The sequence below is a fragment of the Dermacentor andersoni genome, chromosome 8 (assembly GCF_023375885.2).
Source record: "Dermacentor andersoni chromosome 8, qqDerAnde1_hic_scaffold, whole genome shotgun sequence".
Taxonomy (NCBI): Eukaryota; Metazoa; Arthropoda; class Arachnida; order Ixodida; family Ixodidae; genus Dermacentor; species Dermacentor andersoni.
In genome coordinates this window covers 77,649,039-77,675,875 of record NC_092821.1, presented here as the reverse complement: position 1 = coordinate 77,675,875, position 26,837 = coordinate 77,649,039, and the positions used below count along the sequence as shown (strand labels likewise).

At 44.1% G+C, this 26,837-nt stretch overlaps 2 long non-coding RNA genes across 2 annotated transcripts in view; one reads left to right on the top strand and one right to left on the bottom strand.

Annotated features, from left to right (window-relative positions):
- LOC126538752 (uncharacterized) overlaps positions 1 to 26,837 on the bottom strand; it is a 316,846-nt gene that overhangs the window by 64,442 nt on the left and 225,567 nt on the right. The gene's annotated exons all lie outside the window — the stretch shown is intronic.
- LOC129386744 (uncharacterized) lies at positions 1,062 to 26,799 on the top strand. The gene is made up of 3 exons (XR_008614055.2): positions 1,062 to 1,249; positions 7,315 to 7,429; positions 26,626 to 26,799. It is a non-coding gene; the product is annotated as an uncharacterized lncRNA (long non-coding RNA).

Genomic DNA, 26,837 nt, shown 5'->3' with positions numbered 1-26,837 from the left:
GATGTGAATGTCGTATTTTTTTTATTGAAATGAAAATAAAAGAAAGAGACGTAGCCACCTTATAATGGTGATGGGTACTCCTTTTCTCATAGCAGAAACAACAATATAAAAAAAACATACGTAGGAAAAAGAAAAAAAAAATGAGAAGAAAATCACATCATACGGTGAGAAATCCACAGCGCAGTCCTATACGCCTATGAACATAAGAGTGTAAAAGTAAAATGCAATTTGCGCCACAACGAGTTCATAAACAAAGCCACAAACACACAGAAACAGCCGTGATTTAGATTTCGATGAGCATATAAACAGATGAGGAATTACCGTGGTAAAGTAATTCACGCAGAACAAAAATGTCTTATTGTTGGTAGTTTCCGTGTAGTGTGTTAAGCAACCGCTTCTTCAACATAACCAAGGATAAATAAAAAAAAGCTCGTTAAAGATTTACTAAACGGATCCAGCCAGTGTAGAAAATACCTTTCCGAAAATTATTTCCACAATAGCATACACAATGTTATCAGTACGTATGAAGGACGCCATATTTGAATCGACCAGGTAGAGGTTGGCCACTGGGGCTGTCATAGCGCCACTTATTCTACGTACACGGACGGAATAGCTAGCATGGAAGTGCTGCCACCACAGCCAGGAACCAAGGAAGCATCCTCGCTTTTTGAAATAAGTCTCCGTAACATTCACCTAGCACGGTTGGTGAATGTCGTTGCATAAATTATTAAGCTGCACGCGTTACTATCGTAGGTTTTGCCAGTAACATTCGCCGTTGCTAGTTATATGGTTACATAAGTGTATCTTTTTTAAGTGTAACATTCTCGAGTGACTAGAACGCCGCGTTGAATACCTAATACCGCAGAGAGCACTTCAGGCTTTACGCAAGGACTCAATCATTTACAAAGAAGCGTTCCTTGAAAGAGCTCATTCTGGACGTCATCAGAGATGTGAACAAACTTTCTGTGCAGGAAGGTTGACGCAAGAACTCCTAGGAAATGCGATGAGCAGCATATTTTTCCGGTAAAGGTTGCAGATTCATTTTCTGTTCACATGTGTTTAGTGTGCAATGAAAGGGTATATAAAGAGGCAGTGCCAGTGTCTGAATGTGTTATTATTTGTAAGCGGCCAAGAATATATTTGCTCTTCAACACTATGGGCGTCCGTCGACTGTCGTTTTTAAGTGTAGTTCTAGCCACATTCTGCACTGTTAGTTCAATCACATGGGTACCCGTACCACTCATAAACGGTAAGTTGCTTGTAACGCTTGACATCATGGAAAAACATGTTTAAAGCCCCTGGTTTATAAAAAATATAATGTTGTGTTTAACGAATGACATTTGTTGAGGTTAAAGTCATTATCACGGCGCACTGCCACAAGGCGAAGAGTAATGTAATTATTTACTGATAACAATGACAGTAGTTCAAGAAGAGCCAAAAAGAACCTAAAACCCACTTTTTTATAATAATTATCTTTCAATTATCGTATATTCCGTGGAGATATCTGTACCTCCCTGGCACACTGCGCTATTGGGCGATTGAGCTGTCGACGCGGCCCAGCAAATCGAGTCAAGCCAAGGCGAAGACAAAGCAAGCAAAATGGCGGAAACTACGACACGCGTATCCGCTATCTCTGCTGAAGATTAATAATACCGGCAGCTGCGTGTCATCTCTGGAACGAGAAAAGCCCGCTGAACTTGGAGTTAGAAGCGCAAGCAGAAATTTCGAGGGCTTAGGAAGAGGGACTTCGCGCAAACTCGACCACGATGGCTGCTTCTGTGGCTGCCTCGTCTTCCATACACCGGGAGCAAAAGACTATTCACCTTAACGAAAGGTGGTTCGAGGACAAGCTACTGCACTTTAATGAGGCAAAATTAAGATAGATTTTCCGCATGACACCTGCCATGTTTCGCTACTTTTCGAGCACTTGACGAGGTAAACTGGAAAGCCAGGACATAATATGTGGCTGGTTCTATCCATGTAAAAACACGCCGCCATCAGACTATACAGGCTGCTCTCGACAGCAGAATACGTGTCTCTTACGCACCTCTCTTTAGCATCGGAAATCGGCGCCTACAGCCAATTATTTTCGGTGGTAATCAAGATGCTGGATGCTCACTGGCTTCCAATGATCCGTCCTGAGGAAATTCACAAGGACTTCAGGAATTTCCAAACTGTGACCGGCATTCCCCAAGGCACCAGCGCCTTGGGCGGCAGCCATATTGCAATATCTCCACCAGCAGAGTATCCTCCAGACTACTACAACTATAAAGAGAGGTAAGCGTTCTTCATATGTTTCTTCCACCTTTCCGCGGGTTAAAACACTATAGACGTGTGCTAAAAGTAAATATTTGCAGATTTCAGCATTCTTGTTACTTAGAATTCAACTGTACCTGTTATGAATTACTAGCTATCTAAGGAAACTGATAAATTAAGATTTCTGTATTCAGAGTGTCTACAGATTGATCTTTCGGTTTATTTTTAACGTTTCTATTTTACGCAGGCACCTCTGGCACTGTTGGACGATCAGTACGTGTACCGATACATAAATGCCGGAAGGACATGCTGCTAGCATGATGACAGTGTTTGCGGCCACACAAGGGTCTGCAACTTGGTCAAAACCAGCAATATCACGTCACCTGTGTCACAAATCGAGGGCAGAAAAGCGGCCCTTATAATATTGCGCGACGAGGCGTTGCATTTGACCCCTAACCTACTCAAGCCATTACCAAGTACTGTCACCAGGATACGTGTAGACGTGTAGGAGTTTTCAAGTAATACCTGTCAAGAACAGGAAGGGTAGAAACTCCTTCAAACTACTGAAAGCTTGTATCAGATACACATCGAACAGGATGAGGTGTTAGCTAAGGAGTGCAAAATAAGCCATTCAAATTGCTTCCATCCTGCCCAACATCTGTGAAATTCTGCAGGACCCCGATGAGCAACAGTGGGAGTAAGACCTTCACGACTTCAATCAACAATATCCTCAGCCAGTGCCGCGCACTGATGCTGTCAGTGGTGAATGTCGAGAATTGCTAACCGTGCTGTAAAAACATTTTTGGAAGCTTGCTCGCTAGTATGATCACAGCGATGGCTTTGCAGATGACTTTCTGCTCGATGAAGACCACTTTTGCACAACAGAACGGCCTGCCACACTGCCATAGCCAAAGCCAAAGGCGGTCGTCTAGTCAATGGATTTAGTGGAGCTTTCTGTAATTAGGCACTGCTATGCATTTAACCGTCGTTAAAGCAATACTTCCGTAATAAAATCGACAGAACAATAAGAACTTGTTCATAAACAACGAAAAAGCATTGTGCGGTTTGCGAAGATAACCGGTAAGCTCTTGGTGTCGTGTATGCATTTTCGGTTTCTGAACGAAGTCATTCGTTCAAAAAACTCGTTTTGAACGAATGTCGTTACATTTTCCCGTTTAACACAAAACAAATGACTATATGAGGCAATGTAATTGGTTCTAAATTAGATTAGATTTGCCCCGGGACAGGGGTATTAGAAAGATGTCTAGGTTAGTTTTTTAGGTATTCACACTGCGTGGACATTTATAAAATAGCAAAGACAATGCTTGGAAGTCTTAGAGAAGATACGCACACTCCGTGCACGGCACATTGTTTGATTTGTCATGACGTTCAAGAAAAGCCGTAACAATAGATACATTTTCGAAAGTCACTCCTACTAATTTAGGCAGTTGTTATGGTGAATGTTACATATGAGACGTTTGTAAACGGAAGTTTGATTTGACACATAAAGGTTAGGTTTCAAAAATATATTCTAGGAAAACCGGGGAGATATGAATTATGCGAGATGTTAGAGCACAGTATTCACAAACATATAATCAAAATCCTTCACTATAATGATGCTCTAACATCTACCCAGCTTGGTTTCCGTCGTGGTTAAAGCAATGTCACGCAATTAGTTGATTTCGTTTATGATATAGCTTTTAACCCATCCTAGGTAATCAAGTGCATGCCATTTTTATAGACTTCACTAAAGCATTTGACTATCTGAATAATTACAAACTACTGGCAAAATTAAACGCCGTATTAAATAATCCCTCTCTTGTTTCTCGGATAGCTAGTTTTCTTCATTATCGCTCATAATTTGTTTCTTTTAATTCAGTGGACTCAACTCCTTTAGACGCTACGTCGAGCGTTCCTCAGGGATCCGTTTTAGGTGCTTTATTATTTCTAATATGCATCAATGATTTACATCGTAGCACCTAAACTAAAATCAGATTTTATGCAGATGACTGCCTAATATACGAATCTATTAACTAGATCGATCACTACCACTCTCTTGCCCAAATCGGTATGTCTTTCTGCGCTTAGTGCAAAACGTGGCAAATGAACATCAACTGTAGTAAAACAGTGGTGATGTTATTTTCGAATAGACAGAGCCCCTTTTCGTTGGATTATTCTCTGGGTGGCATTAAACTTAAAAGATTGTCTCAGTATAAATACTCAGGTGTCAGTGTAACCAAACGACTTTCATGGTCTAAACATATTGAATATGTAAACGGGAAAGCCATCAAAAATGTGGTTATTTGCACTGAACTTTAGCTAACATCCCTCGCTATACTAAATTGCTATTATATAAAACGTTAATTCGCCTTGTTCCGGAATATGCATATTTCGTTTGGTTCCTCTACAAACAATGCGAAATATACTTGCTCAATAACGTTCAACGAAAGTCCATCCGTTTCATTTGCCAAAATTACAGCCGCCCTTTCTCAACAACGTGTGCTCAACAATCTTTGAACATTGAGCCATTACTTTCACGTTATCCCATTGAAGACTTTAAACATTTATATGCGATTAATAACTTCACCTCTGGTCTTTATAATTGTCACTATATCACATTTCCTAACGCAAATTGTACCCGTAGCTCCCATGCCTTGATCACACCACCTATTCGCGCCCGTACTAACATATTCAAGCACAGCATTTTTTCACGTAAACTAGAGCATTGGCATTCTCTACCCGCTAACATTCGTTCACTATCAATAAAATATTTCATAGCTGCCACTGGTAAGCACTTCGCTAACATCTAAAGCACTTCTTTTTGATCACTGATCTTATTGTGTTTATGTGTGTTTTTACTGTGTAATGTACAGTGAGTATAGCGTTCTCACTCCTCCTGTAGGCTTATATTTGGCTAAAATATATGTAATTAAATAAATAAATAAATACGAATAATCTTATAGCAATTACAGAATTATTTTTGGTGTTTCGATAAAATATCTAATTACACGTTGGAATGTATTTCTAAAGCACTTAAATATAACCTTGGAGACTCATAATTAGTCCAAGGTAATATAATATCATATTGATATATTTTTGGAACAGTCATTTAGGACATGCACTCAGTTCTAATTCCCACATGGGTACTTCGAAAATGACCTGTTACTAACAGAACACTGTAGCTATGAATATGCCCCGAGTATAACTTAGGCTTGCAATAAACCAGACAAGAAGCAGACAAGATTGCTTACTCATGCCGAATGTTTTCCGTGTCGGCGCAACATTTGGCGCAGCACGCACAATTATTGTCAGTTTAAAATGCTTATGCCTTTATGGAGTTCTAGTTTGCTGCATCTATGACAACCGTCTCTTTTAAGTGCGCACACCGTGCCTACGCCGATCAAACAAAAGGTCGCGGGGGGTCGACCAGTCGGTGGTCATCGCGTCTGCAAAATAAGAAAATGGCTGCGCAGCACGAAGCGATCAGGATTTGATAGAAAAGAGCGCGCGGACACCTATTCAAAACAGGCGTCCTCTGAGGGAGCGAATCAAGGCGTGGTACAACGCAAAATTATTCCAATCTGATTCTATTAGCAATCTGCTCTTTGCCCTTCACGATACATCGAAATCGCTTGGGCCCAGTCCATATTAGCGGGGACCGCCCATGTATAGATGTGGCCCGATCCATTTGCCTGTCCGCAATACACACTGCTTGCAAGGGCTTCACCGTCGCAGTTGACTTTAATGAATCACCCAACGTGGAGCGCAGAATACATCCACATGAAATGTCACAAGGAGACAAAGAAGAGAAGGAAATGTCATGAGCCATTCCCTCTGTGATGGTGGATGACCAGCTAAGCCTGTGTAGCAAAGGCGACACAGAGGTTTGAAAAAATGTGCGAACACATTTATTGTCCTGGTCGCTGCTCATAGTTACGGAAGGCACGCATACACATTTGTTTTTACACCTTCCTGATCATTCGTGCTATACAGCCGTTATGCAGATTCATTAAGTACATTCAGCTTTTCCTTCGACATTGTATTGCGGCAAACAATTTGAGAACGAACTCGCCGCCCTGAGTGGCAGTGGGCCAGTGCCGTCAGCACATTTCCAGAGGGAGGGGCATTCTGGCAACGCTGGCACGATGAACGCAAAGTGAGGCAGCTGTGGAAGAAGACGACGACGAAGGCGCGAGAAGCCGCACGAGCCATTGCTGATTATGATTGTTTTCGTGGGCACGCATTCAAATTTCACGAAACCCTAGCCATAAACAGCTTTGCTGTAAAGGATGAGCTGGCCTTATCACGAGGATGTGACGCAATCCATCGGCCTCAGTATGCTATAAGGCAGGGACGGAACTCTAGTGCTGACGCTGCCGCTAGTCCGATAAAACTGAAAGAGTATCTCTGTTGACCTTGACGCTTGCATCGGGGCTGAATGAGGAGAGGAAAGCTCTATTCGTTGTATGTCTTCCAATATAGGACTTATCTGAAACTTTATTTCAGTAACAGGCTCCTTAGACGGTGGATTTTACCTTCAGAACAAACTGAAATTTCCAATAGGGGCTGCTGAAGTGTATTTTAAAGCTGTAGAAAGTTTATTTCACATGATAGCCATCTCAAACTAGCTTTCCGGTTAGAGAAGCCATTACTGAAAACTGTAATGTATATGTTACCAGTTGGCGCATATCAAAATATTAATTAAAAGAGTGTAACAGCGATCGCTATTGAGCTGTGTTTCGTGCAGCTCTTGTGACGCCTGCCACGGCTGCCATGGTTACGCCTTGCCAAAGTCCGCTAGAAATAGAAGCCTTCATTGTTCCAATTAACAACTTCATTTTAGCTCACGGGGTAATTGGTGTTAGGCGTGACACAAACCATACATATTTCATGTAACAGTCCGGTGCTAAAATGTTTATTCAGTAAAAACCGTTTGGCCGCGTGGCACACAGGACGTAATATGAACGTAATACGATAATAATAACATTATTCTGGTATGCTCTAGTTTCATAAAGCTTTCAAAAGTCTTTACATAATTTAGTGCTCATTTTTATCCAGGTACACAGTGCCTTTATTTTGATACGGAAATGAACGATAATGAGACACGTGTGAGTGAATGGCCATGCGAAAAGTTATTTTGCAACGTTTCAGCGGCTCAAGTGGAAGTGACGGGGTAAGTTGCCTTTCATCTTCTTACTAATATCGGCTGAGCAATATTATGAATGCACACTTATAGATCAATATCAACTCTTTATTTTGAACCAATAAAAATATGCACTTTTAATGTATTAAGCATCGAGAAGGTTTTGCTGTGGTAGCAATTATATGGATACTCAAAACGCATTTCTGCCATCGGCGTCGCCGCTGCCGTGATATTCCATAGAAAGTGCAATGGCCGTAACATTGACGTCGCGCGCCCTACGCTGTCTAAGTGAAAGTGCACATGGGGAGCCGTTTGAGCCGTTGCTCAAACTATTACGTATATATATATATATATATATATATATATATATATATATATATATATATATATATATATATATATATATATATATATATATATATATATATATATATATATACACACGTAATAGTTTGAGCAACTATAGAAATAGGCGGTAATGAGAGGAGGCAGTTGATGCGGCGCTGAAATCGATCAGTGGTATCGCTCTGCTCCGTGGTTTCCTGCTATATATATATACGTATATATATATACATATATATATATATAATATATATATATATATATGTGTGTGTGTGTTAGTCTGGATTTTCTGAAGAAGAAACAGTTGCTAGTTTTACCTCGGTGTTCATTGTGTGTACTGACAGAAGCATGGCAAATCCGAGATCCTTATGGAAATATTTCTGTATGTGTACACCAAGCTCAATGCCACATTTTCCATCGCATTTTTCCTCTGCCTTGCTCAATTGTCTTTCCCTTCTCTTGCGACCCATTCCACAACTATAAGAAATCACCGGTTATCTGGCCAACAGCACGCATGCCCTGCTGAGCTCGATTTTAATGGGAGCAGCATTCTTTACCTACTTAACTTTTTAGACGAATCTGTCTGCCTATCTTTCTATTTATCTGTCTATCTATTGACACGTATACTTATGGGTCCTCTTTCCAGAGACTGCATTTCGCCCGCTAACAAATTAACGCTATTGCAAAGTGCCGCACACGCCTACATGATTTGGAAGCTATTCTATTGTTAACTTTCATTCTATATGTTCTGTGTGTTCTCGCCGAACCATGTGTGATCAGATGGTATGCGTGATGCGAATGGCGTTGTACGTCCTGGAAAGTATGCGAGCACCAGCGTTTACCCATGAAACTTCAACTAGTCATCTATAGAAGTAACGCGCTACACCCGCGGATCAGACAGTGGATGATCGACGAGTCACCTCGCCGTTATTATAAAAATTAACAAAGAACCCTAGTTTAATCTGTCATCTATATATATATATATATATCTTGTGAACGGGACCTTGCAAAGATAGGCCCGGTCCCTGAAGCTACTGGTGCTCCTTTATCTGGTGAAGCGGACGGGCCCTGAACCAAGTTCCGCTATTTGATACGTCGATACGTCATAAACGGTCAAAATGGAATATTACGATTTCATTTTACCCTCTCGCATTCAGCTTCCACACCAGCCTCTTAGTTCAATTTGACATATCAATGCTCGCTCCGCTAATAATAAAGAAGACCAGATAAAAGAACTGCTCAGCGAATTTAGTTTTCATTTTAGTATTATTATGCTAACTGAAACATGGTTCAATAGCGATAGCAACGCACTGCGGCTAAATGGATACAGCAATTATTTCATTAACCGGCCGAACAGGCGCGGGGGCGGTGTTGCCGCGTACATTGAAACACAGCGCCATTGCGTTCCTGTTCCGGAGTTCTGCATTTAAACGAGTGATTATGAGACGTCGACCTTGAAATGCAACTTGGAAATAATAGCGGTAGTATACCGGCCTCCGAATAGCATTATATCAAGTTTCATAGACTTCTTTGAAACATTTTTAGACTACGTTAGCGCAAATAATTTTCGCCTCATTTGCGGAGGAGATTTCAATATAGATGTCCCAGGGGATAGCGCCATAACCCAACATTTTCTTATTACCGTTCAGTCGACTGGTTTCATGAATTTAATCAACACACCTACACGTGTTACACAGACTACTTTATCCTGTATTGATCTCCTCATTACCAATATTGAAACTATCGTCAACCAAGCTGGTACCATTACCTCAGGTATTAGCGATCACTGTCCTGTGTATATGTTCTATTACACAGATCCGAAAAATTGCAAGCGTCCTGAAACGCCCATTTATGCTCAATATATATCAAATAGCGCTCTGGAAACATTCAAGTACAACATTAGTATTCACGATTGGTCCCACTTATACAGGATCAATGACGCAGATGTTGCGTACACAAAGTTCATTTCCGAATTCATAAAAATATACTCTTCACATTTTCCTTTCAAAGAAATTAAACACTAAGAAAGATCAGAAAACCGTGGGTCACACCCACATATATTAAAATGATAAAGAACAAGAATAAGCTTTACCACGCTTTTCTACGTACTCGGTCGCCAGAAATTTTGATCAAACCAAACGGTGAGCTTAGACACGCCAAGCGAACATATTATCAGCAGATATTTTCTGAACTTGCAAGAAAACAGCCCAATGTAGTTTGGAAATTGATAAATGACGTTATGGGCCGCAGCAGAAAGAACGCGTCAGTAGGAAGAATAAACCAAAAGGAAGTGAACTATCGGGGAAAGCACTTGCTGACCATTTCAATAGTCATTTCAGGAACATTGGAATACCAATAAATCAGATACCGAATTCAGGAATGCCGATGAACACATGCGCCAACAGTGTTTTCCTTGAGCCTACCGACGAATTAGAGGTTTACAGGACACTCATGAACTTAAACAATAGCAAGGCCTTAGACATAGATAACCTTCAAATAAAACAAGTTAAGTATGTCATAGAATTCATAGCTCTTGATTGCTCATATTTTTAACCTGAGTCTAGAAACTGGCGTCTATCGTGTTGAAATGAAGAAAAGTAGGGTGACCGTCTTATTCAAAGGCGGTCACAGAAACGACACAAGCAATTATAGGCCAGTCTCTGTCATTCCTATCTTTTCCAAAGGATTAGAAAAGGTGATATTCACTCGTTTGTCTAAATTTTTCCATTGTAAGAATATTATACGTGACGCCAAATTCGGCTTCCGGAAAGGGCGATCAACCGAAACCGCTCTCTGCTAACCATTGAAGAAATCATTGTGCAAAATATTCAAGACAACCTTTTCACTCTCGGCCTATTTATCGATTTTAGTAAGGCGTTTGACTGTCTCAACCATAATATTTTAATTTACAAGCTTTCACTTACTGGAATCCGCGGAACACCTTTGGCTCTAATAGAGTCTTACTTAGAAAACAGGAAGCAGGAAGTGTATATAATCAACAATCCTTTTTTTTTTACCAGTGCAAAATGGTGTACCACAAGGCAGCGTGTTAGGGCCTTTGCTTTTTAATATATATATTAATGGTTTTGTGAGCATTGATTAAACCGCAAAATTTATCATATATGCGGACGACAGCAGCATATTAATTTCGGGTCCTAATGCAGACGATCTAATTATCAAATGTAATCAAATATTTGACAAATTACACCTATGGTCCAATTTGAATTGCATTAGAATAAATCCAATGAAGACGAAAGTAGTAATATTTAGAGCTAAGACCAAGAAGTTCAAGTAGTGAATGAACACAAAATTCTCGGGGTTATGTTTTCTTCAAACTTAAGTTGGGGTAAACACATAGGACATGTTTATAGAAAACTAGCTGCAGTGACGGGAATCTTATCTCGTTGCCGACATCTTCTTCCAACACAGGCTAAAATCGAAATTTATCATGCACTGTTTGCTTCATATATTAACTACCGTGGTCTAGCATGGGCTACAACGACAAAAAGAAACGTTGCAAAGATAGGTGTACTACAAAAGAGGATCATGCGACATATTGCAAACCTTGATTACCAGTCTCCCACACGAAGTGCTTTTATAAGCTACAATATAATAAGGGCAGAATATATGTATCCGTATCGCTTGCTCCGCTCCTTTTACTTTTCTACTGTAGCTTTCCAAGGTTTTCTAATGAATCTAGCATCTCTAAGAAAAAGACAAATTACACTTTCCACACGTAACCATGATGTTTGGCTTCAAACGAAATTTTGAAATAATTATAAAGTTCAGTCATTACAGCATAATTTGCCATTTATTCTAAATGAGCATAAATGTGTGATCAGTTACGGCGTAAAAGGACTGAGAATGTATTTTGTATCCAAAGACTGAATGGCTATGTATGTTTGCCTTTTGTTTTGCAAGTACTGTTTCACATGAACATGTATGTATTCTATTTTTCTTTATATTCTGGTGTTTTAAATTCTTTTGTTTGTAATGTCATATGTTTACAACTATAGATAAAGTTATTACGCACATTTTGCAATCATATGCTTTAGATTTATAAATTAATTGCCCTCATGCTACTCTATAATTAATTGTTCTTCGCATTTCTTGATGTCATGGACACTACCTGTTGCTGCACATCAATACTGCCTTGTAGAGGGGTCATGGGCCTAGTCAAGCTGTTTAGACAGCTTTTAGCTGTTGACCCTTTCCAGGAGCTATTATTTCTGGAAAAATAAAAATTGAATTGAACTGAATTGAATTGAATTGAATCTGAACAACAAGGCGAACTTACATTATTGGGCGCTTGCCGTGAACTTGGTAGACGCAATATGCATGAAACACACAATCGCGAAGAACAGGTGTAACAATGAATAACCATTACCATCCTCAATGGTAATATCTTCAATAAATTAGATATATTGTGACGTAACAGGTAACACAACCTCTAACCCGCCCGGAAGACGTGGCGGACCGATCCCACTAGAGGCACGGATCAATCTCAAGATGAGTCCCCACAAGCGATCAAGACGACGAACCCGATGTGATGATTATCAACTGCAGACGATGAAGAAGTTCATAGGAAATTCCCACACTAATTTTCTCTGCGTGCGAGTGACCAGCCTGGCCTCAACTTAAAGGGCCGGCGAACGTTTTGTATAAGGCTTCATACGACAGACGCGGACACTCTCTTCAGCGTGAGGGTGGCTGTCATTGCGAACAGCAACAGATTGAGCGCAATAATTAACAGAAGAAGCCTGCTCCAAGACGGTGTATGGGCCTATGAACCGAAACTGAGACGTCGCAAAACCCAGGAGTGCGAGCTCATGTCCGGAGGCACACTTCATCGCCAGGATAGAAGAACACTGCCCGATGAGATGTGTCATACAGGTTCTTGCGATCATGTTGCCTTGCTTCAGTGTGCATGCGAGCTTGCTAGAGACAATAGAGGAGGTGGGATATATGCGATCTATATTGTTCACAAGACGATGCAGCTGGAACGACAGGGGCGAAGAAGAAAGAGAGGTCAAGGAAAGAAGACGGGGAACAGGCATGGCGAGTAACGAGTAGTGCGTTGTTCGGCGGCTTTATACGCAAAATTCACGAATGGCAACATTACGTCCCAGTTCGTCTGGCCTGATTGCATGTACATGGCTATCATATTGGAGAGCGTGCTCAGTCAGGCCGTTGGTTTGAAGGTGGTAACTGGAAGTTCTGTTTTGGGAGATACCCGAGTCTCGGAGCAATTCGTATACTACTTTTGACAGGAATGCCGTTCCACGTCGCTCAGGATGACACGGGGCGAATGGTGGCGCAAGATTAATGCTTGAAGTATAAAAGCCGCCACATCGAAGCTGACGCGGAAGTCAGGCGAGCTGTTTTGGCGTAACTTGTGAAGTGGTCGACGCCTGTCACTATCTATGGATTACCGGCGAGAGTCGGGGCATGGGACCATACAGGTCAACGCCAACGAATTCGAATGGTGCCGATGGACACGGGAGTGGTTGCAGCTTTCCAGCTTGAGCTGATGTTGGGAGCTTCCTGCTCTGGCAAAAGGCGCAGGAGGCGACGTACCTCGCTACGCTAGCGGATAAGCCAGTACAGCAGAAGCAACCTGTGATGTAGTTGTGCATTTTATAGAAGCCATGGTGGCTAGCATTCATATTATGATAGGTTTGAAGAACATGAGTGCGAATACCGCAAGGCAACACGGGCACCAAGCGGTGACCGTGAGAGTGATTTCGATCGTTTTCGCAGTTTTCGATCTTAAATTGCATCAGCTATCGATGAAGGCAAGCGTCGGGCGGTAGCGAACTTCCCGGAAGGCGGTTTAGAATGCGCCGACAGTACGAGTCAGCGAGTTCATGGTCATCCATGGCCATCAGAACGAATCTAGTCAATAGCGGTTAAGTACAACACCGATGTGGAAGGACCGTTCGAAAGCTTGCCGCGGAAGGTAGTAGCGGAACCATGGCCTGGTGCCGTAGGAAATGAGCAGCGACAAAGCGCATCTTCGTCCTGCTGCTTCTTACCACACTTGTATATTACAGTGAAGTCGTATTCTTGCAGTCGGATATTCCAGCAATCGATGCGCCCAGAAAAATTCTTGAGCGGAGAAAGCCAACATAAGGCATGGTGGTCCGTAACGATGGTAAAATGGCGCCAGTGGAGACAAGGCCTAAACTTCTGTACCGAAGAAACGACAGCTAAACACTCCTGCTCAATGACGGTATAATTCTTCTCGGCGTTTTTCAGTACGCGGCTTGCGTACGCAACAAACCTCTCACTTAAAGTATTACTTTTGTGTAGAATACCACCAATGTCGTGACCAGTAGCGTCCGTAATCAGAAGTCTGGGTGCGGTTTAATCGAAAAGACGAATTACTGGTTCAGATGTCACAGCATTTTTCAGATGGATAAGCGCTGATTAGCATTTGGGAGACCACTTAAAGGGAACACCATAACAGAGTAATTTTTGCAAAGGCGCAGCTGTTGAGTCAGTCTCATATGAATCGGCAAACATAAGAAGCGAGGTCAAGAAAACTACGCAAATATTTAACCTTTTCCAGTGGAGGGAAGTGAAGAACCACTGAAACTTTGTCGGCATCAGGATTAACGCCGACCTTGGTCACAAGATGTCCGAAGAGCTTAATTATCTTGCTGGCAAAATGGCGCTATTTCTTGTGCAGCTGTAGGCAACCTCAGCAAGGCACGTGATAACAATGTCCTAACATTGAAAATGTTGCAAATAGGCTGATGGGAAAACAAAACTATCGTCCAGATAACACAAGCAAATCTTCCACTTCAGGCCACGCAGAACGGTGCCAGTCATGCGTTCGAATGAAACGGGGGCATTGCCGAGCCAGAAAGGCATAACACTGAATTAGATTAGCCCCTCTTGTGTGCGAAACGCTGTTTCTTCTTTATCATCCTCATGCATAGGTATTTGCTAGTAGCCCGAACGCAGATCGAGGCTGGTGGAGTACTCGGCATCCTACAGCGAACCCAAGGCATCGTCTATGAGCGGCATAGGCTATACATGCTTGCGCGTGATCTTGTTGAGTGCCGGGTAATGTACGGAAAACCGCATATAACCGCCTTTCTTCCGAACAAGCCCAACGGGGGATGACCAGGAACTAGCGGAGGGGCGTATTATCCAACGTTGCAGCATGTCGTGGATGTTTTCTTCAATGACTTACCACTAGGCTAGTGATGCGCGATATGGTCGACGGCGAACGATGGGCCCGCCATCTGTCTTTATCCCAAGCGTGGTCATGGAAGTCTGTCGCAATGATCTATAATGCGCGTCAAACAAAGCTTCATGCATTTTCAGCAACGGAAGCAACTGTTGTGACTGCGAAGGGGTGAGGTCGGAACTGATGGCAGCTGAAAGGGCTGAGAGAGATGCGGAACGGCCGAGAGGAGGAGCTGCAGAGGAAGACGCTTTAACGTAAACAGAGAGAGGCTCTGTATTAGTGACGCAAGGCAACGAAGTGCCGTTTGCAATGAAAAGTTTTTCGTACGTTGGCTTGTAGCGCAGACGAATGCGGAGCCATTGTCAAATCGGACCAGCCCTGACGCAGAAGCTATCCGTATTTTGAGACAGCGTGAAGATCATGGTACGAGCACGAAATCGTGCTCAGTGACATCGGACGTGATTGCAACAATTCGCCGATGGCAAGGAGGCAGCTCGATGTCTTCAGCAGCAAGCCAACGAAGTGGTGCGTCGTCTGCATGAAGCGACTGGGCGGTATTAGTCATGTGGAGAAAATGTTGCCGGCAGCAGAGGGAAATGAACGCCGTAGAAAGAACATCCCATCCTAATAACAGCTGTTGGGCACAGGAATTTACCACTAAGAATTATACACAGTGCAGACGTCCATCAATATAGACGCGAGCTGCGCACGTGGCGGAAGGTCGAATGGCGTGCCCTTGACCTGCGAGCAGTGTAGGTCTTTCGTGGAGAGTTGTAACTTTCCGGAGACGCGAACACAAATTCAGTGAATAATTGTCGTATTAGCAGCAATGTCTATTATTGCTTCCAGGTGTACTTTTCCACAAAAAACAGATAGCATATTATGCGGACGCTGGAGGAATTTCTGTGTGTCGAGCAATGTAGCTTTTTCTCCAAAAGCTGCATATATTAATTTTCTGGGCGACCACCGGCAAATTGAGAGGCTCATCGAAGTGGCGACGTATAGAGACAGAGGGGACGGCGAGCGGCGTCTGGCGGTAAGGCAGCTAGGAGCGGGTGGCGATAGAAAGCGGCCGCGGTGCGGGACATAAGGATGGCGGTAGAAAGTCCCCCCTTCAGGAAAGTCTTCAGAAAAGTCGTATGTGCCACATTCGCGACGCTCGGCTTGTTGGCGTTTGTGAGAAAAGCGCGCGATGTGCCCACAATATGCACAGTAGTAACAAATGGGTCGAGGTGTACGCCATGTGCTTCTTTTCTAGACATCTAAGGTATACCCATCATTACGCACCAAGGTTAAAAAAAATATAGGCACGTAGCCCAGCCGAACCAAGGCAACGTTGTTTACCGTCGCTTGGAGATTCTCAGGTTATATTTGCATACCTCCTAATTACGTCATTATTTGAAACATTGAAAGAAGCCCACAAATAAACGCAATGTTCCACACGACTGCCTGCGCGAGGCACTTTTCGTGTATTCGCGAGTGAGATAAAATAGATTTGGCAGTCAGACTACACTGATGCGACATGTAAATGACCCTCCGAGTAAGCGCCTCGACGTCAGCAGTTGCCTTCAATGGCGGGTGGAGCACTTTGTTGCCGGCACTTGACGTTCAAGTGGTGTTTGCCCGGGAACTCCATGGCGTACATTTCCCCTCAACGCAGCAAAGAGGGGAAGTGACGAATTGCTGCCTTTTAATAAACTTCTCAATGCTGCCGCATTTACCTCTAGCCATCTCTAGTGAGAGAGAAAGTTCTTCATTTAAAAATCAAGTGTGTTTAGCTAGCATATTTTCGCCTACATGCTACACAGCGAATAATGGAACGAAGGAGAAGAAAGGCCCTAGAAGATGACCAAAAAAAGTTAAAAACAAAATGCACTACTTGTTATGTTATCGGCATAAAATAAGTGTCTCAATCGGTGGAGGTAGGTAATCTTGGTAAAACACGACGGTTAATGGAAAATAAAATAAAATAAGGGTCCTGATGTGGCGACGTGCGTCAGTCATATTTAACCAAGCAAATCAATTTACTCAATATGTAAAAACCAGAAGTCCATTGTTTATACTCTATTAATGGGCACGGCCAGGGACCCAGCATGCGTGTCAATATCAAGAGGCCTTGGTCGAGCTTTTAATCTTCATTTTATGTAGATGTAACACGTCCCTTTAAGATGGGCACTCAAGCAAGATTTTCTGCACGTACTCCACGATGCCGCAGCTGTCAGAACGTACATTTGTAGTCTCGCCATTACCAAAAAGAAGATTTCTTCTCAGCAGCGTTTACTCGAAGCCAGTGATCGAGGGTCTGCAGATGCCGTCGTTGACATTGTGATAGCCTAGATTAGAGTTCTCGGTCGATGTTAAGAAATAACCTGCCATCGCCTGAATATGAAGACCGTCTTCTACACAGTTTACAGAGCACATATGGCTTCGCCAAAGCTGAAGACTTAATTTTAATGAAACCCTCCTCTAGAAATTTTAGGAGATAACGGCCTTTGCGGGCTGCCTCATCCACCTTTTCATTACCTACTACACCGCAATGTCCTCGAATACAATGAAATACATGTCCAGCGTTAGATGTCGTGTGGTATACGTAAGCTATGTCCTGGACCAAAATGTAATCGCTTGATTTAGTGGTTTTGTTGCAGATGCTTTGCAATGCTGTTTTGGAATCTGTGAAGATTGTCCATTTTTCTTGAAGCGGCCGTAGTACGTATATTGTCACCTGTTTCATCGCATACAGATTAGACAATGCTGATGAAATTACCCTAAGGCCATGAAAATACCTGGCCAGTGGAAGGAAGCAGGATACCACAGGTGCAGCCATGCCGTGTAGGGAAGCCGTCAGTAAATATGTGCTCATAGTTGAATGCCTCATGCTGGCTGATGTAGGCCACTGTTTGCTAATTGCTGCTTGAGGCTTCTTCCAGAAAAACTTCTTCCAGAAAAACACTTCACACGCACAAGCGAGCACTGGTTTTTGCCGAAGCTCAGGTGTCACTGGCGCTGAATTTCACCTCAAGGCAATTTTATCACACGCTAAACAATAGCTACGGGCAAATGTAGATGCACGTAGTCCGGGCATGCTTCCGACACTGCTAGCAGTCACCTTCTCTGGCGACAAATTCAATCACACACAAAAACAGTCACGGATGCACATAGGTAAACGTGTTCTGGATGTGCCCAATATGAAGTTCCCTACCGTTTACGCGCAGATCCGGTACGCCTAGATTCGCGGTCTCTTAGAGCAGCGATGCCTAATAGGCCAGTATAATATGGAGGCGGGGAAGGGGAGAATTCTAAAATTAATGCGATTCTTGTGAAAACTGCCTTTCTGCAACAATTATCCTCGGCCGAACAACATCACAAAGAAGGACGCTAAACCCCCTATCACGGATTTACGGCGTCTTCGGCCAGCTCTGCAACGCTACGCGCTTGTTCTCGATGTGCCTAAAGGCTGGCTGCTCGCAAATATAAGTTGATGAGAGCGATTGCGAGAAGAACGCCTTTATTAGACCGTAAGCCCTATACGAGTTTAACGTGACTTAGGCTCGGCAGCTGCAGAGGCACGGTGTTAGTAGGTTTGAAAGGGCACACCCGTCTCATCTACTTTCAACGTTGTCGCTTTCTCCATGAATTCGGACAGTCAACTTAGGCGGCTTGGGATAGTGCTATTGACCATGACGTCATCCAAGCACACTCTGTAGCTGGAAGAGAATCGCTTTGCTTACGATGAACTTATGTGCCTGGGCGCTGTCATCATCAAATCTATAGTCCGTCCTGATCTGCAGCAAAAATCTGCCATCGCTAACATAGCACAGCCCACCACCAGGAAAGATGAGCAACGCTTTCTTTGTCTGTGTTCCTATTACAGGCACTTTGTCAAGGACTTGCATTGATGAGCTATCAACCCAACTCACGAAAGCAGAGTTCGAGTTGAAGTGGCAAGCGATGCGTCCTGTAGAATTTAAACAAAACCTACACTACCCGCCACGGTGGCTTAGCGACTGTGATGAGGCGCTGCTATGTACGAGGTCGCGGGAAAAAATTCCTGGCCGCTGCGGTCACATTTGATTGAGGGCTAAGCGTAAAAACGACCCTGTACCGTGTATGGGGGGCACGTTAAATATCTTCTGCTGGTTAAAATCATTCGGAAGTCCCGCACTACGGAGTGCCTCATAATCAACTCGTGGCTTCGGCAAGTAAAGCCACATAATCGAAACAAAGGAGTAACTGCAAGTACGCGTGCACTTCCACAAAAACGCCAAAACGGAAATCCACGCCGACTCAATAGCCTAGGTGTCAGTGCCCTGCTAGGCCTAGAAGTCTTGAAAATGTCGTAGTTTATGGTAGCAACTCATCAAATACAGAAGCCAAACAGTCGAAGGAGAAATGGAATGTCGCATGGAATGTCGACGTCCCTCCCTATCTGCAACGCACCGAAAAAGCAGAAGTCACCCGCCTTCCCCTTACGTATGGAGAACGCAAAGAATGCACAGCCGACACTACAATATTCGGTGATGGAACGTGGAATACCAGTCCAGTAACCGCGTTCTGACAAGAACCAGGATCCGCGGAGGAGATTTTAGAAAATTTTGCTACGCTTTTTCGGGCTCCACAACATCATCCGACGTACTGGCGTGCTGGACTATGAGGTCGTGACTACGGCATTATACATATCAGAGCATCGCCGCTGGCGAACAGAAGTAGTCAATGTTGTTTTCTACCTCGTTCTAGCAGCGCTATCAAACTCTGGCATTGTGTTTGTTTTCCTTTACTAAATTTGCTTTAATTTGTTCTTCCGATGTTTATGGCATCGGGATGATGATTTTAATGCGTAGAAGTTTTTGGCCACTACCCCACAAATTTTTGTAACAAATTTGGATAAAGTCCTATCTGTAATGCAAAAAGCGCAACACCTTTCGCAAAGGAATACATAGGACTCCATAGAAAATAGATAGGCTTGGGCTGGCCAACTTTAATTTGGGAGTAGGTAAATTTTGGGGTTAATATGGAGGTGAGCAAACCAAACTGGGGCTAATGGGGGTGCATAAACCTAAATTTCGGGGTGATATGCAAGTGGACGAGCCTAAACTTGTGCATTATATGAAGGAGAAAGTAATATATGGAAGGGCAGCCCAAATGTGGGGATGATATGAGGGGGGGAGCTAAACTAATTTTAGGGGTGATATCATGATTGGCCAGCCTGAATTTGGGGGAGGGCCAACTTAAATTTAGAGTTGATGTGAAGATGGGTCAACTTGAAAGTTGGGGTGGATCAACCCAAATATTCGCGCATGAACACTTAACGATTCGCAGTTTTTTGGTGGCGGCGCAACATGGATTTGGGTGCAACAGGAAACTTGGGTAGGATCATCTTAAATTTTGGGTGGGCCACCCTATATTGGGATTGGGCTAACGCGAAATTTGGTGTAGGGGCTACCTTAATTTCAGCAGGCATTGAACAACTTTGAATTCGAACAGCCCATCTGGGTGAAATTGGTGGTCTTAGAGACGTCTTCAGTGGAGTTTGGTTGTATGCCTTCTCGAGTTTGCGATTAGAGAATGTCGATAATCCATGCGAGTGCATCGTGAAGTATTCGATGCTGAGTAGGAAGGAGTTAGCGCTTTGGAACGGTTGCTTTAGGCCTCGGTATGGCCGCCAGACCCCCGATTTTCTAAAGAACCGTGCGCAAGGGCGCTCACCAGATGCTTGACATCCCCTGCACAATGGCGATCTCAACCAAGTGCTCGAATTCCTGCTCTGCAACGCGGGACTTTTGGGGAGTGATACGGCGTGGTGTGGCATAGCTCGGCAGGCCATTGGTGACAATACGGTGAACGACGTAATATTTCGCAGGATTATTATACCCTGGTGCAGACTTCATAGAAGGAAACTAGTGGTGCCCACAAATCCACGTATGGTGCTGGCACTCGTGCACAAAAATGCACTCGTGACTCAGATTTCTGCTTGCGTCGAGGATTTATTTTCTGGTCATGTCAACCAGAAGAGGAAAGTCGGGAAGGAAATGTTCTCTGACTATAGCAGGGTCGATGTTTATGAAGACGAAAATTCAACGCAAAGATGGGCACAGATCAATACTTACAAGCAGCGAGCAGTGTCTGTATACAGGAATGCGCTTACAATTCACCTATTGGAAAGGGCATATGAGTGAAAGGGCTCGTTCAGCCAAATTTGCAAGCTAAACAGTGACTTATTTGCTACTATCCAGAAGAAACTCCAATTTGCTGATGGTGCCGGTGACGTAATAGAGGCAACTTAAAGTGTCGAGAGGACCACTCGTTGCCATTAGAGGTCCCTGTCCACATTAGTCGGTCGCGCACGTTGGCTTGTCCTGCGCTCTGTGGCAGCGCCAAAACCCAGATGGTACTGTTAAGAACGGCCCGCTAAGATGCAAGTTTTGCCAGCCAGTTGCGACAGTGGCGGCAACCTTTTCTTGGAATGCCACCGTTACGCACTTGCCTCGCCGCCATTGCGGCTAAACGCACTCGGCGGACGAACTATTGTTACTGAGCCCGCCACCGCCAACCTGGTCTGCCGCGAGCGGGGGAGTGCCCGCGGGAACGTCTACTGAGGCCTCTTACCACGCCCCGTTCGAGACGCAAGACAATGGCTACCGGCCGCGCTGCGGGGGTCAGCTCGGGGAATAAAAGGCGCCTTTCTTGACGCAAGCCCCGAGTTCTACGAAGTCCGTCTGACGTCGGCTCCGGACCGTGAACCTCGTGCAAGGAAGTGTGTGTGTGAGTGTGTGTGTGTAAACCGTCCCGCAGAGAGGTGACTTGTTTACGGTGACTGGACGAGCGTTTCCGTCACCTTGGGATCGAGGGAGGGGGGGGGACCGGGTGTTTATAAACCGCTGTTGTGCGGATGCGCAGTGCACTTTCTCAAGCAGTCATGCTAGACTGATGCACTCTCTCTCTCAAGCAGTCATGTTAGACTGATGTACTTTCTCTCGCAGTCATCCTAGACGGATAAACTTCATGTAGATACTGTAAATAAACCCATATTCCTCGTTCCCTATGAGAAGCCGTCCTTCCCTTCATCAACGTCCTCAGCGTGGATAATTTGGACGACGGCATGGGCCAGCTACCTTCTAATTCATGCCGGACTCCAATCTTGACAACGGGTTACGAGCGATGGGATTGAGCCCCCAATCCTAACAGTACCAACAAAATGGTTGCGGCCTGAGTGAGTAGTTCCGGCATGCGGAACAAACCCGGCCACTGGTGTGGCGAGTCAAGGATATCCGGAAACTCCAGGGCACGAACTGTGGTCGCAATTTCGGTGGTTTTGCCCAAGAGTCGAAGCAACGAGTGTTAAGAGGCTCGCGATGCCTTTGCGCTGTCCCATGATTTCCTTAAGCGAGGCCGTGGCCTGAGCTTGGCGTGCGGCGTAGCTACAGAAATGCCAGGAAAGTGCGCTGATGCAACAGTAGGGGCAGGGTGCGATTAGCAGGCGTCTTCCACGATTTAGTCAGTGTAGATAGCCAAAGCCGAGAGGAAGAGGTTAAGGATCATCTACATGGACGCTGGTAGACGCTGCATGAGCTCTTTGTCAAAAGTTTCTGCTCGATCTCCTAACAGGGCTTGCAAATAAGTGTTGCAGGCGCTTACGCTCCAGGACGAGTTTGGAACTCCCTAAGAGAGCCATACTCATTAGTCTTGCATGGATTGGAGAGGACCTGGTGCATTTTTAGCGTGAAGTCACAGGAAGAGGAGACTGGACATGGCCAAAGAGAGCGCGTTGAGAAATGTTATGGTGTAAGCGGAACAGTCCTTCACTTTTTAGGAACCAGGCTGTATGTGGGAAAAGGCGGAATGCAAACAACGCTCGGGTAAACAGCCGTTGGCGATGATGCGGTGAACGCAAGTTTTTTCGTTGGAAACGTTCTGTTCGGCAACTACAGGCCACCGCTGCAGAGACCATGTTGAAAGAATACGTATCCTTGTCTGTTTTAAAACCAGTATGCATTTTTGCTGCTGCTGCTCGATAGAGACACTTCGTCTTCTTCTCCACAAGGGTGGCAACACAATTCTATCTATCGTGCATTGATTTCATTATCGCCCAAATTGAATATTCATCGTGCCTTGCTCGTGCATAAGACGCATGAGAGACCCTAAAATCATGATATTCGTCTACTAAAATAATTTAAATATTCATAGCGTGCGTACCACTAATCATTTTCCTCAACTGGTCATATTTCTGCGTGATAGTCACAGCAACATTGTTTCGAGCATCCAAAGGGGAGAAATCGTTGTGTTATTTGCGAAACGCTCGACGAGGTCCCACAATAAATACATTCTTAAAACATCCTCTCCCCATATTTATGCCCGATATCTAACGACAAATTGCAAATTTCCCGAATAATAATCCTGAGTTTGTTTCAGTTAACACTCGCACAACTAACCCGTACCTGTAACTATTTTTAGGTACATCCTCCTCCAGATATAGATTATGGACCTAAATGCATCGTGCAATATTCTTATATATGTAACCATTAACGCTGTCATCTCTGTTTCACAGCCTTACAAGAAACCAAATGTCCCCATGTTTAATAAATTATTTCGGCGCACACATTTTAATACTTTTAAACGATCGGCAATTGCGTGGTTTTCTGAAGCGTCATTGAAAACGCACCACAGAGCACGTTAAATGTGAATTGTCAGAAGAAATGAGGTATGCCCATCCGCCATGTGAAATCCACACCAAACATGCTTCATAAACGCGCTCGAAGCCGTACGAAATATGCCACATCACTTTCAGTCCTTTCACTTTCCGGCAAGATTTATCGAAACTCGCATCGTAAGGCACCATATATTTTCATCTTAGCTCAGACATCGCATCGTCGACAGAAAGATTTCCAAGTTTACTAGCCCACCTGTGCAATGTTAGATGTGCTGCCTGATCATTTCGCGACTGCTGCTGAAGAGTGCAAAAACCTTCCGCAGAAAATGGCCGCCGTCACCCAACCTTGCACGCTACTGTGTATTCTTTTAGAAGGAAAGTTGGCCTATGTAATTATTTGTTCGGTGCAGTTTCAGTTTATGTAAATTGTATTCAGGCTTTCGTGGGTTTCGTATTGGCCACTTACCTCATGTATTTCTTTGTTATTGTGCGATAATATGGGCCATCTAAATTATCTACTGATGTATTTGCACCCCTTATGTGATAAACTTAAGGAGCCTTGAAGAGTTTGATATAAACAAAAGTGTGTACCAGGGGCCAGGAAAGGGATGTTACTCCCTAGTGCAACCGTGGTCTACTTCGTCTTCCAGCTCCGCTTTTACACGCTTTCGCTTCGTGCTCGGGTTTCGAGAGCCAAGCGTTCAAAACTTTAACTCATGGCTCCTAGTTGCTGGCCTTATAGGCATTCTTGAACCTCGTCTTGCTGCGAGCCTTAAGGCCCAACCACAAGCGACCAATAGGGCTTGCCTCGCTTGTCATAGGCGCCTAGGGATGGCAGATGCGTAGGCCGCGCGTGCGTCAGGGTGGGCGTGAATTTGACCGCCATTCTGAGCGTACGGAACGGATGTGGCAGCATGTCCCCTTCCGTCACGCGACCGGCATGCAACGGTTCTGCCTGGGATACACGTTTTTGTGCTTTCAGAATCCTTTTCTATGGAGCACTATACGTGCTGACACGGCGGGGGTCACCGCTGTTTTAGTGTCGCGCAATCACGATGGACGCTATCGATAATGACGCACTGGTCACCTGTGTTCAGGCGAACGAAGGGCCATACGAAAAATTGGTACACTGATAGTGTAGTCTTATCTTACATTCTAGAAGGGAATATGATTTCAACAAATACGGTACTTTATGGTGGTGAAGCAAAGGGCGCGGTCCACCAGCCAGGATTTCAGGAGCTTCAGAGCGCCGATATCCCAAATTTCGGATGCAGAAGCGGTGGCGTCCTGAGTTTGAGTCATGCTGTTCTGTTTCTAATAGGCGGGTGGCAAAGTGATGCGACGCAAGCGCAGCAGATGCGAACGATTTCACTTTTGTTAGCAGCTGTACTCACAACTTGAAGGAAATCGTGTTACACGGTCAAATTGCCTCGGTGAACTGTATTCAGAGATTGTATATCACATTTAGGAAACTCCCGTCATTCGTAAATTGTGATCTGTTACCGCAAAACAGCGTAATTGAGAGAACAGCCCGCAACGCGCCTGTGCCCTCGTCTTCGTCGTTTTCACAATGTAGCTGACATGCCTAACAAGACACGCCCGCTTCAAGGCCACTCTCAGAAATAATTGGAAGAGTTCTTTTTGCCAAATGTAACTCCTCCATTAGTGCGATTTAGCAGATTTAGCACTACACCTAGCCACAGAACCACAGTGAACCAGTAATGGCAGGTTCTAATTCAATGATTTACGTTGTAGCAGGCAACATTCAATATTCTGTGGATTGAATAGTACGTTGCATGAATAGATCTTTCGGTAGGAGCGTCGCGTATGTTACTGTGATTTTTTTATAGATCTTTTTAGAAGTGTTATTCCAAACAAGTTGTAGCGCATTCTAAGGCAAACTGGAGCTCCAGATTCACTCGATATACTTCGGTGGTTATCTCAATGCGCAAGCATTTCTTTGGGTACCCAACGAGGAAACTCTCCGTACGTCCGTGGAGAGTTTCGCGGAGGACGATCGCTTTCAAGCTAGAGCCGGTCAGCTTTGGAAGAAAACGACGACAAACGTGGGTGTAGTGGCACGAGCATCAGGGGCAGTATGGGAAGGCTGACATGATGAGCCTTATCGGAACCAGCTGTTTAAGGCGAAGATGAACGCGTGACCAGTGGGACGAGGGCGTCGGTTCGACCACGTGACGTGCGACCAGGAACGCACTAGGCACAGTTTAGGTTAGCCAGAAAGGTGGAGCAGCTGTGGCTTTGGATATGAATTTATTCAGCGCGAGTTAACAGTTCGGTGGCAACCGCGAGTCTCCGTTGCACGATAATTTCACGGTCGCTGTCGCAGCTACACTAAACACATAAATGCAGGAGTACTCCACACCCCGTCGTTACTGGGCTTTGGCATCATTCGCATAACTGCATGAGTAGATTATACGTAATTATTAAAGAGTCAGTGCATGCTAATGAAATTGTCAAATTTGGATGCCGCCATGTGTTTAAGGGTTCGTTAAAGAATAAGAGTACGTAGGAAAATGTTGACACATACATTATTAACAATTGGTTAGCCAAATGAGTATGCGATATTTCTGGCATTTAACTGTCAGAATGTGAACGGTAACGATAAGAAGGCTAACAACACACTGCGAGAAGTAATCGTTTAGAAGCGGTAGGGGAAACGTTGCCATTTGGAAATAAACACTCCGAAGTTTAGCATGTTCATTATGTTTGGAAGTGTGAAACCGTTCTTTGAGTATTCACATTGTTCGTTATATCACACTTTTCAGGAAACTAGTAAAGACGCCCAAAAAGTTTAAAAATTCAGTTACACATTACCAGCATAATGAAATTAGCGTTCTAAAAAAATTAGCAAACGAAACCAAGCTATAAATTTCCGTCGACCCCGCTCGAGGCTTATTTTGCATGCTACGAAGTCAACTTGTGCATCACTTCCTAAGCTTATCGGCAAAACAGCCGGAGAATTGCCTTGTATTCCCACTATTACAAAGCAATCGCGTATACAATCTTTCTTTTTCTTTGCAGGTGCCCTGACCCAAACACCGTTTCGCTATACACGGCTCAGAAATACTGGCCCCAATGTTGCAAAAGACCTGTGCCTTACCCGTTTTAAGAATTTCCATGATGTCTCCTCTGTCACTCAAAAAATATACAGGAAGATAACTTTCCTACTTTGACAGAAATATAGGCTGTTGATAAAGAAAATTATTTGAGTATGTGTTTTCATTGGCTCCAGC